Source organism: Balaenoptera physalus (genome assembly GCF_965194825.1).
Source record: "Balaenoptera physalus genome assembly, chromosome: 10".
NCBI lineage: Eukaryota > Metazoa > Chordata > Mammalia > Artiodactyla > Balaenopteridae > Balaenoptera > Balaenoptera physalus.
The window spans coordinates 26,481,401-26,497,209 of record NC_138889.1 but is presented as its reverse complement, the minus strand read 5'-3'; the positions used below and the strand labels follow the sequence as shown (position 1 = coordinate 26,497,209).

At 39.0% G+C, this 15,809-nt stretch overlaps 1 pseudogene across 1 annotated transcript in view; it reads right to left on the bottom strand.

The window, feature by feature from the left end:
• The window catches only part of LOC309636477 (centrosomal protein of 78 kDa-like), a 33,391-nt pseudogene extending 18,108 nt beyond the window's left edge, over positions 1 to 15,283 (bottom strand). The window contains exons 1-9 of the transcript XR_014268515.1: positions 15,181 to 15,283; positions 13,195 to 13,417; positions 9,892 to 10,064; positions 9,728 to 9,800; positions 8,566 to 8,669; positions 6,391 to 6,565; positions 4,267 to 4,386; positions 2,455 to 2,518; positions 2,053 to 2,164 (exon numbers count right to left, since the gene is read on the bottom strand). The product of XR_014268515.1 is annotated as a centrosomal protein of 78 kDa-like (transcript). The remainder of the gene's footprint in view (positions 1 to 2,052; positions 2,165 to 2,454; positions 2,519 to 4,266; positions 4,387 to 6,390; positions 6,566 to 8,565; positions 8,670 to 9,727; positions 9,801 to 9,891; positions 10,065 to 13,194; positions 13,418 to 15,180) is intronic.
• Between the last annotated feature and the right edge of the window lie 526 nt (positions 15,284 to 15,809).

Below are 15,809 nucleotides of genomic sequence, written 5' to 3'. Positions count from 1 at the left end.
ACTGATTTGGCTTACCTCTATGTCTCCAAATAACTGAGGCAAATACAAAAAAAAAAGCCCAAGAAATAAAATTACTCTTAAAATAGCTCAATGAGCTTGTATACTTCAGTTACATTTCCACTTTGTTTAATCATGCTAAATAAAAAAAAAAGTTTGTTTTCTTCTCATTCCATGATGCCCTATTATATACCACCAGGTACTAATTTTACAGAATTCCTAATATGTTTTACATATATATGTTTTATTTATATATATTTCCATTTCTAATATCATAACAAAAAAGTCAACTTAGCTATTTTAAGAATGCTTTACATATGATATAAATTTTTAATAATAATATCTAATTAGTGTGATATCACAAATCTTAACTTCTTTGTATGTACTATTTGATTATTAAAATATCATTCTCTTGAAATAACAATTGGCAATCATAAGCTTTTTTTTGACTTCATAAACACTCTTAACAACTTCTATTTAATACACTATTGTCCAAGCAAGTTGATTAATAGAGAATCAAAAACATACATCTTGAAGTTGAAAAAAACAAAAGCTGTATTTATGAAGATGTTTACAATAGTCTATTTTAGGTTATTTCCAATTTTTCACCAATTTAAAAAATTGACCAACTCAATGAAACCTTGTGAATACAATGTTAAAAAGCATAACTATGAATCATAAAATTTAAATTTAGTATGAAAAGATAAGAATGGCAAATTATATTGAAGCTATGTGGTATTATGTTTATAGACAGCAGGAAGAGAAAATAAAAATGTAAATATTGCTTGACAGGATAATGAGATTAGAGGTGGTCTCTTAAATTTTTCATTGTTATGCTAATACAATACATTTATGAAACCCCAAAATCTTCAAACAACACATTTTTTAAAAATTATGGTAAAATACACAAAACAGAAAATTTATCATTTTAACGATTTTAAAGTGGACAGTTCAGTGATATTAAGTCAACAAATTTTTAAAACTTTCAGAGAGTACCTGAATAAAAGATGTGTTGTCCATTGGTGATTTTAATGTATCTGGTATAGAACAAGTCACCACAAAACTTTTTCTGGGAAATTGGCAGATCATAAACATAAAAAATTTGTTTTGCTTTATATTAATTAAACCTTATTGTTTTACTGTTTCAAAATTCAAATTTACTCACAAGAAAGAGTCAGTTTCATATTAGATTTGGTTTAACAAATGCTGCTCCTGCTATTCATTCTTATCAACAACAACAAAAAAAAGATTATTTCTGACTAACGATAATATGTTGAGAAAATAAAAAGTTAAGGTCTCTTAGAAACAATACAAACGTTATCAGTAGAAGTAAGTTATAGCAAATTTATAAATTCAGGAGAATGTGAAACTTATACCACTGCTTGTTAAAGGGTTTTAAAAGCTTTTTATTACATTTGGTAACAAAATTATAGGCTTAGTTGTAAAATCCTGGGTTAACTACCACTTGGAAAATTAAATATACATTACAGTAAACATTTAGAAAATGTTTTTCTAAAATGTTCAATGTAGGTCAATAAACTTGTCTGTAGAAGTCTTTTATAAGGATAATACATATTTCAAGTTTTTTTTATCATTGAGAGAAACAAGATATTACCTGATTCAAACATTTAGGTAAGAATTTCAAAGAAAGAAGCAGGGAACAATGGGAAGGTTGCAACTGGGAAGAAATTTTGTTTCTTATGGCACAAAGGTAATTCTGCATTAAAAAAAAAATCATTCCTCAAAAGCACCACTACTAAAATTATCATCAAAGTGCACCCCAAATTTCAATTGCAAAGTATTAGAAGTAATCATTCACCAGGAAATATTTTCAAAATAATGAAGTTTTTATGAGATCCAAACAATAATGTTGGTTAATATTAACATCTCTTTAAATTCATTTATTATATCTATATTCTATAAATTCTCATAAGTATCAAAATAATTATAGGCCTCCTAATATGCATGTGGTTAATATTGGCTGTTTTAATTTTAGCACACCCGAAAACATAAGGAGTATAAGTTCTAGTAGCATTAAAAAAAAGAAAGAGTTACTAATTCTAATAGTATCTTTTCCTTTTCGACTACTTCCTATAATTATAGTTCTCTTTTTCTGTCTAGCAGTTTTGGATGGTTCCTTCACCGATGGAGAAGTTATCCACTGGTACTGAGACAGAAATGATTAATATGTCATTTAAGTTACAGGTAATTTAGGAGGGTTTGATCTTCATTGGAAACTAAGATACTTTAAGTTAATAAAAGGTTTTCAATCTGCATTTCTGGGAACCTAAATTAAAGCATCACACAACATTTTCAAAAACAGAAAAGCCGTTTCATTTGACTAAAAACTTAGTTTTAAGATGGCAGAAAGTACCTTGATAATTTTCTTTTCAGAAAGAAAGAAAAACAAGCCATTAAAGAGAAATTCTTCCGAGAGAACTAAAACATGTTCTATACCTCTGACTTGGCACTCCTTCCATCTGGAGAACTTTTTTGATAACTGCTTTCATCACAGAATGATCTAAAGTAAAATAAATTGAAATTAGAGTAATTATTTCCCAGTGAGGGCTATTTCCATTTAAAACCAAAAGCCAACTAATTATTGCTTTCCCATAAAATTAAATATGAAATCTACATTATATAATTATACACTTATTTCCCCCTTTGTGTATTCTAATTTCTTCCTCAAAAACCTAAGATGCCACCTTGCAGACTGCCTCCAGTGGCTACTATTTTGGCAGCAGCAAAGGTCAACTATAAACATTTTGCACCTAAAGTGGCTTTGGATACCTTTGGGTATAAAGTACAGTCTGAGCACTGTCCAGACCCTTAGATACCTAAAGGGCATCTAAGATAACAAACCAAAGTCCTGATATTCCCTCAAAAGCTGCTCCTCCCATCAGCCCCCTTTTTCTAAGTGATACCACCCAGTGGCACACATAATCATCAACGACTTGTCTCCTTGTTACTATTTCCTTCATACCCCACATCTAATCTATCGGCAAGCCCTGTTAGCTACACCCTCAAAACACAACCTGAATTCAACCACTTTTCACTTGCCCCAAACTTCCAACCTAAGCTAAGCCATAAACATCTCTTATTTGGACCACTGTGATAGTCTCCTAACTGGTCTCCCTGTTTCTTTTCTTTATCTCCCCAAGTCTATTCTCTATACCAAGTCATCTTATGCAGATATTATTTGGATCATGCCTTTTTCCAATTCAAAACCCTCTACTCATTTAGAATAATCCACATCTTTACTCTGGCCTTCAAGACTTTACAAGATCAGACCCCTGGCTAGCTCCTTGACCTCACGTCATACCACACTCTTCTTCACTCAGTACTCTGGCCATGTTGGCCTCCTTGCTTTTCCTTAAATACTCCACCCACCTACATGCCTGCATACTCATTGCTTCCTTGTCCAGGAGTGTGCTTACCCCAGATCTTCCATGGCTTGCTCCTCTCTTCATTCAGGTCTCCGTTCAAATGCCACGTCTCCAGTGAAGCTGTCCCTTAACAAACCTATCCAATGGAGTCCTACGTGCTCCCCCTCACTCTCCTCACATTATGATATTTCTGCACTTCCTACTACCTAAAATTATATTACTTATCTGTTTACTCATTTCTATCTGAACCCCTTCACTAGAATGTAAGCTCCACGAAGGCAAGACTTTTGTCTGTCTGGTTCACTGCTTTATCCCTAGTGCCTGACCCGTATCTGGCACACAGAAGCTATTTAAAAAATTACTTGTGAAACTGACAAATGAATAAAGTACTCCTTGCAAGAATTCAGAGGTGCACAACAAGGAAATAATGCTCTTGGTGGAAGCAGGCTTAGTATCTAGGTTCACGTCTATTCAGAGTAGAGATAAGAACAACTTAAAGGTATAATTCACTTTTAATTAGTACATTATCTGCTAAAAACATAAGGGAAGTGCAACATTAGAAAAGTACAGTTGACGCTTGAACAACATGGGTTTGAACCTCGCGAGTCCATTGACACACGGATATTTTTCAATAAATATGTACTATCGTCCTACACGAGCCAAGGTTGGTTGAATCCACAGATGCGGAGCCACTGACTATAAATTTATACCCAGATTTTCAACTGCGTGGGGGGTGGCACCCCTAACCCCCAAGTTGTTCAAGGGCCAACTGTATACGATGAGGAAAGTGAAACACATTAAGTTTTAAAAACTGTCAATACGTGAACAAACTCTTTTTGTTGTTCTATGTGTTAATCAATTAAAAAAAAAAGTGACCACATACCAACATGTGGATTTTTTCTTATATCCAAAACAACCAGAGTTCTGTTGCTTTCAAGGGCCTTTAGTAAAGCCTTTGCTCCTTCACTGGTGAGGCCACACTGCTGCAGGTCAAGTGCTTTCGCTGAAAGACAAAAGGTCACTTGCGAAGTCTATACAGATTTAACATATAGACAACTCTCATTTTCTCACGTGTGGAAGAGTCCTGCACAAGACCAGCCATGGCAGGTTTGTAATTTTGGGTATGGAAAAAAACAGAAACGTATACGCACACACATAATGCATTAATCCAATTTAAAAACCTCTTCTTGGATGTGCAATTATAACCTTGGCTTTAGTACCAATAAATCATCCAACATATTTTACAATTACAGAACTGAAGAATAACTGTATATAACCTATGAGCAAAAAACATCACAAAATGAATCTCAGTTCATAATTAGCAAGGGCGGCAGTGGCAGTGTAAACCTCACAGGCAAAAACTGGTGGAGCTCAGAAATGCACTGCATTCTTTTGATCACGATCTTGAGTTCCAAATCACACTTGAAACTAGTTAAAAGGGGAAAACAAAATAGAAGAAATGTAATAACTGTTAGTTTTAGAGCAAAAAGGACAAGTCTAAGAGGATACAAATAACAACAAATTCAAACAATGTGTGAATAGAGAATACATACTAAAAACCTATCATGAAAGTATGATGGTCAAGAACTCTCTCCATAAAAAGTCAGACAAAAACCAGAAAAACTGATCATGAATTCTAGGAGTTCTGGGGCTGAACAACCTACTCATTTAAACCAAAGGGATCATCACCAAAGCACAGGTATTAAAAAATATTACATGAAAGGAAACTATCATGAGTCTTTTTTTTAAGTGTTGTGTGGACCATCACATTAAAATAACTGGAGTCTTTCAACACCCCCATGACACACAGAAATAGCAAGTCAGACATACAGATCTGACAGGATAGGATACAACCCTTACAAACTCTCACTACAGAAGAATGGACACAGGGTATTATTAACCAAATAGCCAAATTAATACAAAGAGCCAGTAAACCTCACCAGTAAATCAAATGAATCAAATAAAACAAAATGTGGTTATTCTCCTATGAGATTAAGCCAGGATTCTGTAAGAAAAGCCTTTAAAATGTCTATACCTTTTTGATCCAACAACTCTCTTTCAAAGAATTTAACCAAAAGAAATAGTCAGAGATATAGGTAAGGATATATATCGGAGTACTATTTGTAACTGAAAAACTGGACAAAGCTTATATACAAGAATGGATAAGCTATGCGCACTGTGGCATATTCATATAATGGAATACTGAACAATCACAAAAAGTGATGCAGGAGATGCAAATTGACTGACTTGCTAAAATGCTCATACTGAATTAACTGAAAAAAGTTATAAAATTTGGAGTAATCCTACTTGCATAGAAAATGGAGAGGTACTCATTTTTGTAGTTTTACAGTTTTTTTACAAGTGCTACAAGCCAGTGTTTGTGAGAGGCAGGTTTCACACCCACTGTTGGGGTGGACTACAAATTGGCAGAGCATTTCTGGATTTTAATTTGGCAATCTGTATCAAAAGTCTTAAAAATATGTCACACTCAGGTCATTCCACTTCTAGTTCCTTATTCTACAGAAGTAATCCCGATGGACACAGAGATGTATACACAACGTATCCACAATGTTTCTGACAGGGAAAAACAAACTGTCTAAATCTAATGGCAAAGAATTGATTACACTATGGGACATCAATATGATGGAATACTACATGATACATAATTAAATGAAAAAAGCAGGACTATGAAATAGCAAGTATGCTACAATTTTAGTTTTGTTATCCCTAAGTGTACAGAATATATTCATAGAAAAAAAAAGACTGAAAGTATATACACCAAAATGAACAGTGATTATGTCTGGGTATTAAGATTACAGGTAATTGTTCTCTTGTAACTCTGCATTTTCTATAAAGAATATATGCAACTCGTAGAGGAAGTTTACAAGCAAAATAAAACCTATCAGAAAAATGAGGCTTTAAAAAAAAATCCTATCACAACAGTACCATGCCAAAAGCTAAGCATATATCGTATTAAAAATTCCATATTTTCAATTTTAGAATTTACCTCCAAGCCACAAATCCTCACTAAGAGATTCTGCAAAAGCACTTGTACCCAGGTCACCAATGAGCGTGTTGCAGTTCAGAGTGATGCGCCTCAAACCAGCCATACGGTCAAGATCAGGTCTCCTGGAACGAAGACTCTCAGCCCAGGTTTCTTCATGCCTTCTGGTAGTCTGATACTTCAAAGATTTAAAGGGATGAAATTAAGATGCTTGAAGAAGGAAACAGGGTGTGCCTACTGAGTATGGCTTATTATGTCAGAGATTTACACACACACATATCAAGCATATATGGCAGGGGAATCAATCTGAGAAATTAAACAGTCACTTCTGGTTTACAAGTCCAGTGACCCAGATTCTATTCCGTCAGTGATTACATTCCAGCCACTGGATGACCTGTTACTGAACAGTTATGTAAAGTTGGACAACTCAATTACAGTCTATGAATTATTTTCCGTATCTTCTAAGTCAGGGAATTGGTTCTAAATTCTATCATTGCTGAGGCTCTAAATGTCATCATTCTGTCCTCCAATCGTTTCCAAACACCTGACTGGGCAACCCATAAGAAAACTTTTTAATATGCATCTTATTTATTAACAAATTATGTACACGAAGTTCTATACATATACTGTATGTACATTATAAACCACACAGATATTTTTAAAATGATACAAAGGCAAATAGGTTCTAATATTTTCTTTTCCTAAATCTAAGGCATTATTTTATTATTATTATTATTATTTTAAAATATTTATGTATTTATTTGGCTGTGCCAGATCTTTAGTTGCAGCATGCCGAATCTTTTAGTTGTGGCATGCAGGATCTTAGTTACGGCATGCATGTGGGATCTAGTTCCTTGAGCAGGGATCGAACCCGGGCCCCCTACATTGGGAGCGCAGAGTCTTCACTGCTGGACCGCCAGGGAAGTACAAGGCATTATTTTAAAAACTGTATTACAAAATGGATCTCACATGCTCCCTAGGGTATGCACACCAACTTTAGAGGCCTGGACTATGCACAGCCAGTCGGATGCGCCTTGGGAAAATAATGGTTTGACATTTAACCACAAGTATTGTCTTAAAGACATTCAATTCTTGATATTCATAAAATAAAGTTTGGTAATAGGGAACACTGACTTTAAATGAAAAAAGTCTTATTACATTCTTGAAAAAATAAAAGACTCAGAGTGCCTTTGACACTCTAAAATGAAAATCATTAGTGTCATTTTTCTATTAACAATAACTTATAAAAGCTCCAAGCAGAAATAACAGCAATCACTTACACAGTGCTTAGTATGTGCCAGGCACTATTTATACAAATGAGTTCATTTAAACCTCATAATGAGGCACAGAGGTTAAGTGATTTGTCCATGGTCACTTGCTATGAAATGGGAGAAAGGGAATTTGAACCTAGACCATTTGGCTTAGGCACCCAAGTTCTTGACTGTTTTCAACCCCAGGGGTCAATGGACTTGCCCTGTATAGGCTCAAAGAATTTTTCAATTTTTAAAATCGAAATTTAAACACTTCCAGCTTTGTGGGCTATACAGTTTCTGTTGCAACGACTCAACCCCACTGGCGTAGGCTGAAAGTAGCCATAGCTATCATGTAAACAATGGGTGCGACTATGTTCCAAAGTAACTTTCTTTACCAGGCAACGGGCTGGATCTGGCCCACCAGCCATAGTTTACCTACCCTTCATCTGCACCATCAAACTCTTCAGAAGGCTTCATGTCAAATTATTAAATAACTTTAGGCCTAAATACAGTAATTATAACCACTGTAAAGTTGTTAAGGCATTATTTTAAAAACTGTATTTACTAATTGCTGATGTAGTGATTTTTATTAGTTTATAAACTACAGCAGCTAGTAAACAGTTGATTCATTTAAGTCCTGAAGACTATAATGGCATAGTTTTTTCACAGTATCACAATCAATGTTTTCAGTAACTAAAAATACATTAAAATATTATTATATATTAAATCTCTTATTTCTAAAATTAAGTGGACTATCTTTACTAAATGGCAGAATCCCAAACTGAAAAACGGTCATATTCTTTCAACAAAACGAAAGCTGCACTCACACGTATCAAAAGACAAAAATGAACTGCCATCTGTATCAATATATTAATGTGCTTCAATCACATATGTTTTCATGAAAGTTCAAACATAAAAAAATCACCTTTAAGATCTTGGCCATGTGATCTGCTCCCTGCCATGTCAGATTACACCCCGTGAAGTTTACTGTCTTAAGAGTGGTAGAGTTCTTTACACCTTGACAAATAACTAAAAGAAAGAAAAAAAGACACACACACAATAAGATGAAGAGCCTATACATTTGTCAATCTTGACTTATTTGCTTTTCTTGAGTCAGTTGGAGGTTTATAGCCACATTCTTAAAATCATTAACTACAATCTTCCCAAACAGGTAATTGACGAACAGATGCATTCGAAAACTTGTCAGTAACAAAGTGTTATTCCAGTTTACAGCAGCAGTTTAATTCTATTTAGATACTAAAACTGAATACACTGAATACTGCAAACTTTATTCCCAACCTCTCAGTAAAATACTACATACCTTTTGAGACATAGGAAAAAAAAGAAAAACCTAAAAATCTTAAGACTCTTCCTATTTTCATTTCCAATGATACTTCCCAATCTTGATGATCAATCAGCGATTTAAATGTCAACTATAAACCCAGTATTTTATTAGGTGCTATGCAGTATACTAGAGCAATAGAAGAGAGAGGACCTCAAACCCTCTGCTCCCTCAAATTGAAAGGCAGGCTTCCTGACCCCTCCAGACCACTACTGGACACAGGGAACACACACTAATGTTTCAGGACCTCAACTAACAGTCACCTGCTTTGTGATTACTTCCATGACACACTCCCACTAACACCACTGAGTTTGCTGCTCTTACGGGACGTGACATATATTTCCTATTTTAACACATACCACAGTGCGTTATAATTATGATTGCAGATACATGTTCTAACAATTTAAAGAGAATGATGACTTTTTTGCTCTTTACATCTTGCTATTTCCCTTCCCATAATATTTCTTGAAGAGAAACATTAAAATATAGACAAACACAAAAAAACAGAAAATATACAAAATGTGTGGTTTGTGGCTTAACACAAACTTAAGTAAAATTAGTTCTGACAGTATCCAGCATGACAAACTTCCACGGTACAAATGAGGATGGACCAAGGTTTGAGCAGGCACAGGAGACAACCTAGGCATGAACGACACCAAGAAAAGGTAGACAGGAAGTAACATGGTGTGTAGGATATCACGAGACCAGTCTGATGAGAAGAGACTTAACCAAGACTGAAACTCACTTTCTAAACCTCCATCTCCAAGTGGACAATTCGCAAGACACAGGTGCACCAAAGTGGCCAATTTATTCAATCCCTTTAATGGGGAGAACAAGTTTAAAATTTTATTGCTTTAGTCTGCTCCAAAAGCAACTATCAAACGTTGGCAGGACACAGTGAAGGCTTACCTTTGTTAACATAGTTAAGTCGCTCTCTCTAAGAACTAGCCCATTTAGCTCCAGGTTCCTTAGCTCGCCCGACACACTTACACAGCATTTAAGAGCTTTACACAACTGCAAGGTCACATCTTTATTTCTTACCACAGGAACACGACTTCTGTAAACTTTATTTCTGTCACAACCTAAACCAACATTATTGTAAAATGAGTGATTTAAACCATATATTTTATCATCACTAAAAAGCATCTAAATAAAAAAAAAAAAGCATCTGCTCTGTGCTAAGGATTAGAAACGACTCCTGCCCTTAAAGCCTTCATTAAGGAGGGAGATGTATAAACTCAAAATTTCAATCACATGAGATAAAGAACCATAACCTTTGTGCACAGAGGTTCCTATGGAGGCAAAAAGTTATATCTAAGTGACGGCTTCATGATAACCCTGAAGTAGAATCTAGAAAAGATGAGAGTATGCAGAGTTGGAGTAGGAGGTGCATTAACTACACAGGGAGCACCTGTGCAGACACTCAAGCCCGACACCTGCTGGGCACTTTAAATACTGCAGGTGGGGATGACTAAAGGCCAGGGGGCCAAGCGGGAGAAGAGACAGAAAGGAAAATAGAGATGCTGGCCGAAGCAAGCCTGGGAGAGAGCCTGGCTTGTATCCCACAAGTGATGAGGCCTGGGGCTACCACTGGCTGAGTAAGGGTGCCTCCGCTGATTAGAGAAAGGTGCCCCGCTGCTGAAGGACCAATTAGATAAAGGGAGTGATCACAAAAAGCTCCCCTTCCTCAGGGCCAAAGAGCCCCAGGAGGCTTGGCCGAGCACAGTTCAGACTACACGCCTCTGGGCAGAGCACACGCTGGGCGGCTAGTATGCACTAACTCTGTGTGGGCAAGTCATTAGCAGCATTATTTTAAGTGTATCTTTTTATGTTAGAAGATCACTCAACCCGAGTAGGCAGATGAATTTAGAGGAACTGATGAGCCCAGGGGCCGCGAAACCACCCAGGAGCTTCTGCCATAGTCCGGGCAAACTGTAATATAATATGGATGAAGAAGCAAATTTAGGAGGAGGCCAAAATCTACAAGCTAGACCCACTGGATGAAAAACACAAAGAAAGTTCAGTGAAGGAACTCTGAAGAGAATGGGCTCTGCAATAAACTTTTCTTACATTCAATGTCAAATATTAGGCAAAATTAAGTACCGTGGCCTTTCAGGTTCCTTCCAGCTCTCATTTCTTTTGATTTCTAACTTATTACTCTGGTTAAGTAAAGTCCCCTCAGAGGTACAGAACAGTTCTTACACCTGAATGGGATGCAAAGAATAATCTGACTTCTCTTCACCAGGGGATGAGTTGAACGGTCCTTGCACAAGAGATAACACATGGTGTGAACCCCAGATCCTAGAAAAGGGCCAGGCACACGATAAGTATTCAGCTTTTTGAAAACAAATGAACAATCATTTCCTCTCCTAGATCTTCACACCCTTTCTCTGCTGGCTACTTTCTCTCAGCTTATAAACATCCTCAAATATACTCACTTAAAAAACTCTCAGACATATGATTCTTTGTATCGTCTTGTGGGTAACCTAAGTCTCTCCCATGCCTTCAAACACCTGTCCTCCCAAAAAGCCCAGATCTGAACCTTGGGCCCAGACCCGTCTACCAGGCCCCTCGAAAGCACTGAAGATGAAGTAAGGTCCTCTCCCCACCCCCAATCCCTTCCAACTGTGCTCTGTATCTCCCAAAAAGATGCAGCTGTAAACTGTCACCCACGCTTGCTGCCCTCCCTTTTCTAACTGGTCACCAGGCCCCACCCATTCTGTCTCTGATCTCCAAAATCCAGTCCAACCTTTTATAACTTAAGTGGGACCCTTAGATTACAATTCACCCTGCACCCAATCAACTGCCTTCCACATGGAGGTCCGAGTGAGCTTCTAAACCAGAAGTCCATCTCACTGTTCTTTAGGGTTTCCCACAGCCTTCAGGATAAAGATCCAAACTTCTGACAGGACAAACAAGGCCCCTTTCTGTTGGGCCCCACTAGGTTTCCAGTATCAACTCTCATTTCTTTCCCAAACCCTGAGGTCCAGTCCTGTACATTAGTTTTGCCATATTTTCTTATATTTCTCAAACTTTGACACACTGCTCCCTCCTGCCACCCCAGGAGGTTCTACTATCCTTAGAAAGGATGGCACCTCCTCCAAGAAGCCTACCCTGAACTTTCCCTTCCAAGACTCTGTGCTCTGCAAAGGGGAAAGGTGGAGGGGAGGGACAAATTAGGAGTTTGGGATTAACATATACACACGGCTATATATAAAACAGGTAATCAACAAGGACCTACTGCATAGCACAGGGAACTCTACTCCATATCCTGTAATAACCTGCACGGAAAAAGAATCTGAAAAAGAATGGATATATGTATAACTGAATAACTTTGCTGTACACCTAAAACTAACACAATATTGTAAATCAACCATACTCCAATATAAAATAAAAATTAAATTAAAAAAAAAAAAGATTCTGTGCTCTGCAGCACCAGAACTCACTTCTTCCAGAGCACTGACTACTGTGCTTGTGTTTACTTGCCGCCCAGTAGAAGGGGAGATTACCTAGGGCAGAAGCATCGTCTCCAGCAGCCCTTGGTTCTGACAACTCATTCAAGTGCCAGGATACTTTTTACACATATAACGTGCTTAATTAATTGTAAGAACCCACAGAAAGAGTGGTTTTTAATGTCATTTTACAAGTGTGGGGATTGCAGTTCAAAAGTAACCTGCGCAGGCCACAGAGAGCATAAGCCCTGGAATTCAAACCCTAAGCTGCCTTCACACTGGTGCTCTTTCCACTACACGATATGACTATTGAAAAAAAGATTTTTTTTTTCCTGAACCCTGTTTTAATGGAAAGGAAATGAAACTGGGACATATCAATTTCCTAATCGCTTTGGTCTGTACCAGGCAAAGTCATTCAACAGACCAGGTAACATCTATGGAACAATTAAAGATGCTCCAAACTCTGCTAAGTGTTCTACACTGTAGAGTATACAAGCATTAACAGAGTGAGTCCTTGTAACCGCCAGAGAGTGGGTCCTGTTAAGCCCATGCTCCAGATGAGAACACTGAGACCTAGAAGCGTTAAGGCACTCGGCTGGGGTCACTGAGCTGGCAGGAGTCCTAGGCCGCACGCCCCGTCTAGTGCACTGGGCAGCTACGCACTGGGCACCGGTTCTAGTGCCCACCCTCCACCTTGCACCATCTAAAACCCCGCTTCGCAGCGCCCACACGAGAGCCCCTGGAAGCGGGAACTACAAACCTGTCTCACCAAGCCGTGACTGGAAGAAGCTCAGGATACAGATCAGGGGCAGAGGGTGCTCAGGAGCGGCGCCCATTCCACCCCACGGAGGCGGTCGGCGTTAAGTCCAGCAGGCCCTCCCGCAGGAAAGCGCGCAAGGCGGGCAGAGGCACCTGCAGCGCGCACAGGTCCTCACAGCGCAGTAAGAAGTCGGCCGCGCTGTCGCAGCGCAGCTTCACCGGTCATCATGGCCCGAGCGCGGCCTCGGGGACGCTGGCTGTGGACACGGTGCCCACACCCGCCTGGGGACCCCGTCTCGCCTCCCGGCCCCTCGGGCGCCCGCCGCCTGGCGGCTGCGGCCCCGCAGCGTGCGCAGAACCCCCGTCGCAGCCAGAAGAGTTAGGACCACGGGTCCCAGTTAGGCAGGCCCCTCCATGCCGCGCTCACTTTGGCGCCGGCCTCATCGCCCTCCGCGCCGGGGCGGGGGAGGGGGAAAGTGCCGTTCCAACCGGCAGTCGGCCCCGTGGGGGCGGGGCTCGAAGACGTCTGTGCACTCGCCGTGCGTCCCCACGCAGCCCCGCCTCCCATGGGGACCCGGCCTGAGGAGCAGGGCGGCCGGAAAGGTAGGAGGAGGTGTGGAGAATTAGGGGTTTCCAAAAAGCGTTTGCTGACTGATCCAAGCAAAAGTGAGACATGGTTGTATCAACGCATTTTTTTAAATATTTAATTGCAGTGATTGATTTTTTATTATTATTAATTTATTTATTTATTTTAAAAATTTAATTTAATGTTATATATTTATATATAAATTTATTTATATTTATATATAAATATATATTTGTATATATTTTATATACTTATATTTAATTAATTTTATATAATTTATTTTAATTAATTAATTTATTTATTTATTTATTTTTGGCTGTGTTGGGTCTTCGTTTCTGTGTGAGGGCTTTCTCTTGTTGTGGCAAGTGGGGGGCGGGCCCCTCTTCATCGCGGTGCGCGGGCCTCTCACCGTCGCGGCCTCTCTTGTTGTGGAGCACAGGCTCCAGACTCAACGCATTTTAAAAGTAGTAAAACTCCCGATAAGTGTCTGTGCTCGCCCCGCCCAGGAGAGAGCGTGCACTCCGCGAGGGACACATGAAAGGCTGAGTGAATGTCTGCCTGTGGTCCGTTACCTGGTGCACGGGTGTGTGAATTTCTGTGGAGAGCTCCTAATTTCTGTAGTTGCTGCTGACTTGACACGGTGGTTGGCAAATGGTGACGTGTTCCATGCATTTAGGACATGATCGTGGTTACTAATAATCACTTTGTTTTGTACTGAGACCTCCACAGAAAATTTACTACTGAATATCCACTTTACAGAAGAGAAACTGAGGCGTAGGAAGTGAAGTGACTGAGTAAGAGGAAGGACTCAGACCCTTGGTGTTAGTAAATTAACCCTGCAAGGAGGCCGTTAGCCTGCGGTGGCTCTAGTGATGCGGCCGCCTACGTAAACCAATCAAAATCTAAGCCTGTCAGCGCCTCAGGGTGACGAACACCGCTGAGGACAACCAGTCACAAACCACCAACTAGGCTTCAAAGCTATAGCAAGTCAGTCATTTCCTTGCTTTGCTTCTGCCCTTTTAAAATAAAAATCTCTGCAGCTCCTGTGGCTGGAGTGCTCCTCACCACTTCCCCTTTGTGGTGCCTGAATTGAATCTATTTTTGCTCACATAAAGTCTTAAAATTTTAAATATGCCTCAGTTTGTCTTTTAACATTGGCCGTAGAAGTTGGATTTGTGTCCAGTTTCTAGAACAGTGGTCCTCCTCTGGTCAGGCCTTAGGCGTTACGTGTACAACGTTCCTCTTTTACCACCACATTCTGGATGCCTCCACCCACTACCAGCTCCCGCGCATCAGATCCCCTAGATGTGGTCAGCAATGGCTTTCACATGCAGCGTGCTCACATTATAACATCGCAGACACTCCTCCGTCCTCCAGCCAGTGTGTGAAGTGAACCATTACCATTCCTGTTGAAGAACCTGCTGTAACCACTTTCCCAAACACAGCCATTCTCCAGCTGACCCTGGGTAACCACTCTTCTGAACTTGGTCTCCGTCACTGCCATGGATGTCTTTCTATTTAGGCTACATTTTTAAGTATTCTTAAACAGCATATAGTATTCTACTACGTTTTCTCTTGTTATTTGCTTTATTTAGTGTTATCTTTGCTCGGTTCATCCATGCTGACACGTAAAGATGTGTCTAGTTCATGTACTTTCCTCACTATGTAGGATTCCCATGTAGGGAAATACAATAATTTATATGTGCATTCTCCTGTTGATGGACATTTAAATTGTTTCCAATTTTCAGTATGATTTCTTTTTTTAAAAAATTTTATGTACTTTTTAAAGGTTACTTTACATTTACATTTATTACAAAATATTGGCTATATTCCCTGTGTTGTACAATACATCCTTGAGCCTATCGTACACCCAGTAGTTTATATCTCTCACTTCCCCACCCCTGTATTGCCCCCTCCTCCCCCTCCGTGCTGGCAACCATTAGTTTGTTTTCTATATGTGTGACTCTCCTTCTTTTTTGTTATATTCGGTAGTCTGTTGTATTTTTTAGATTCCATATATAGGTGATATC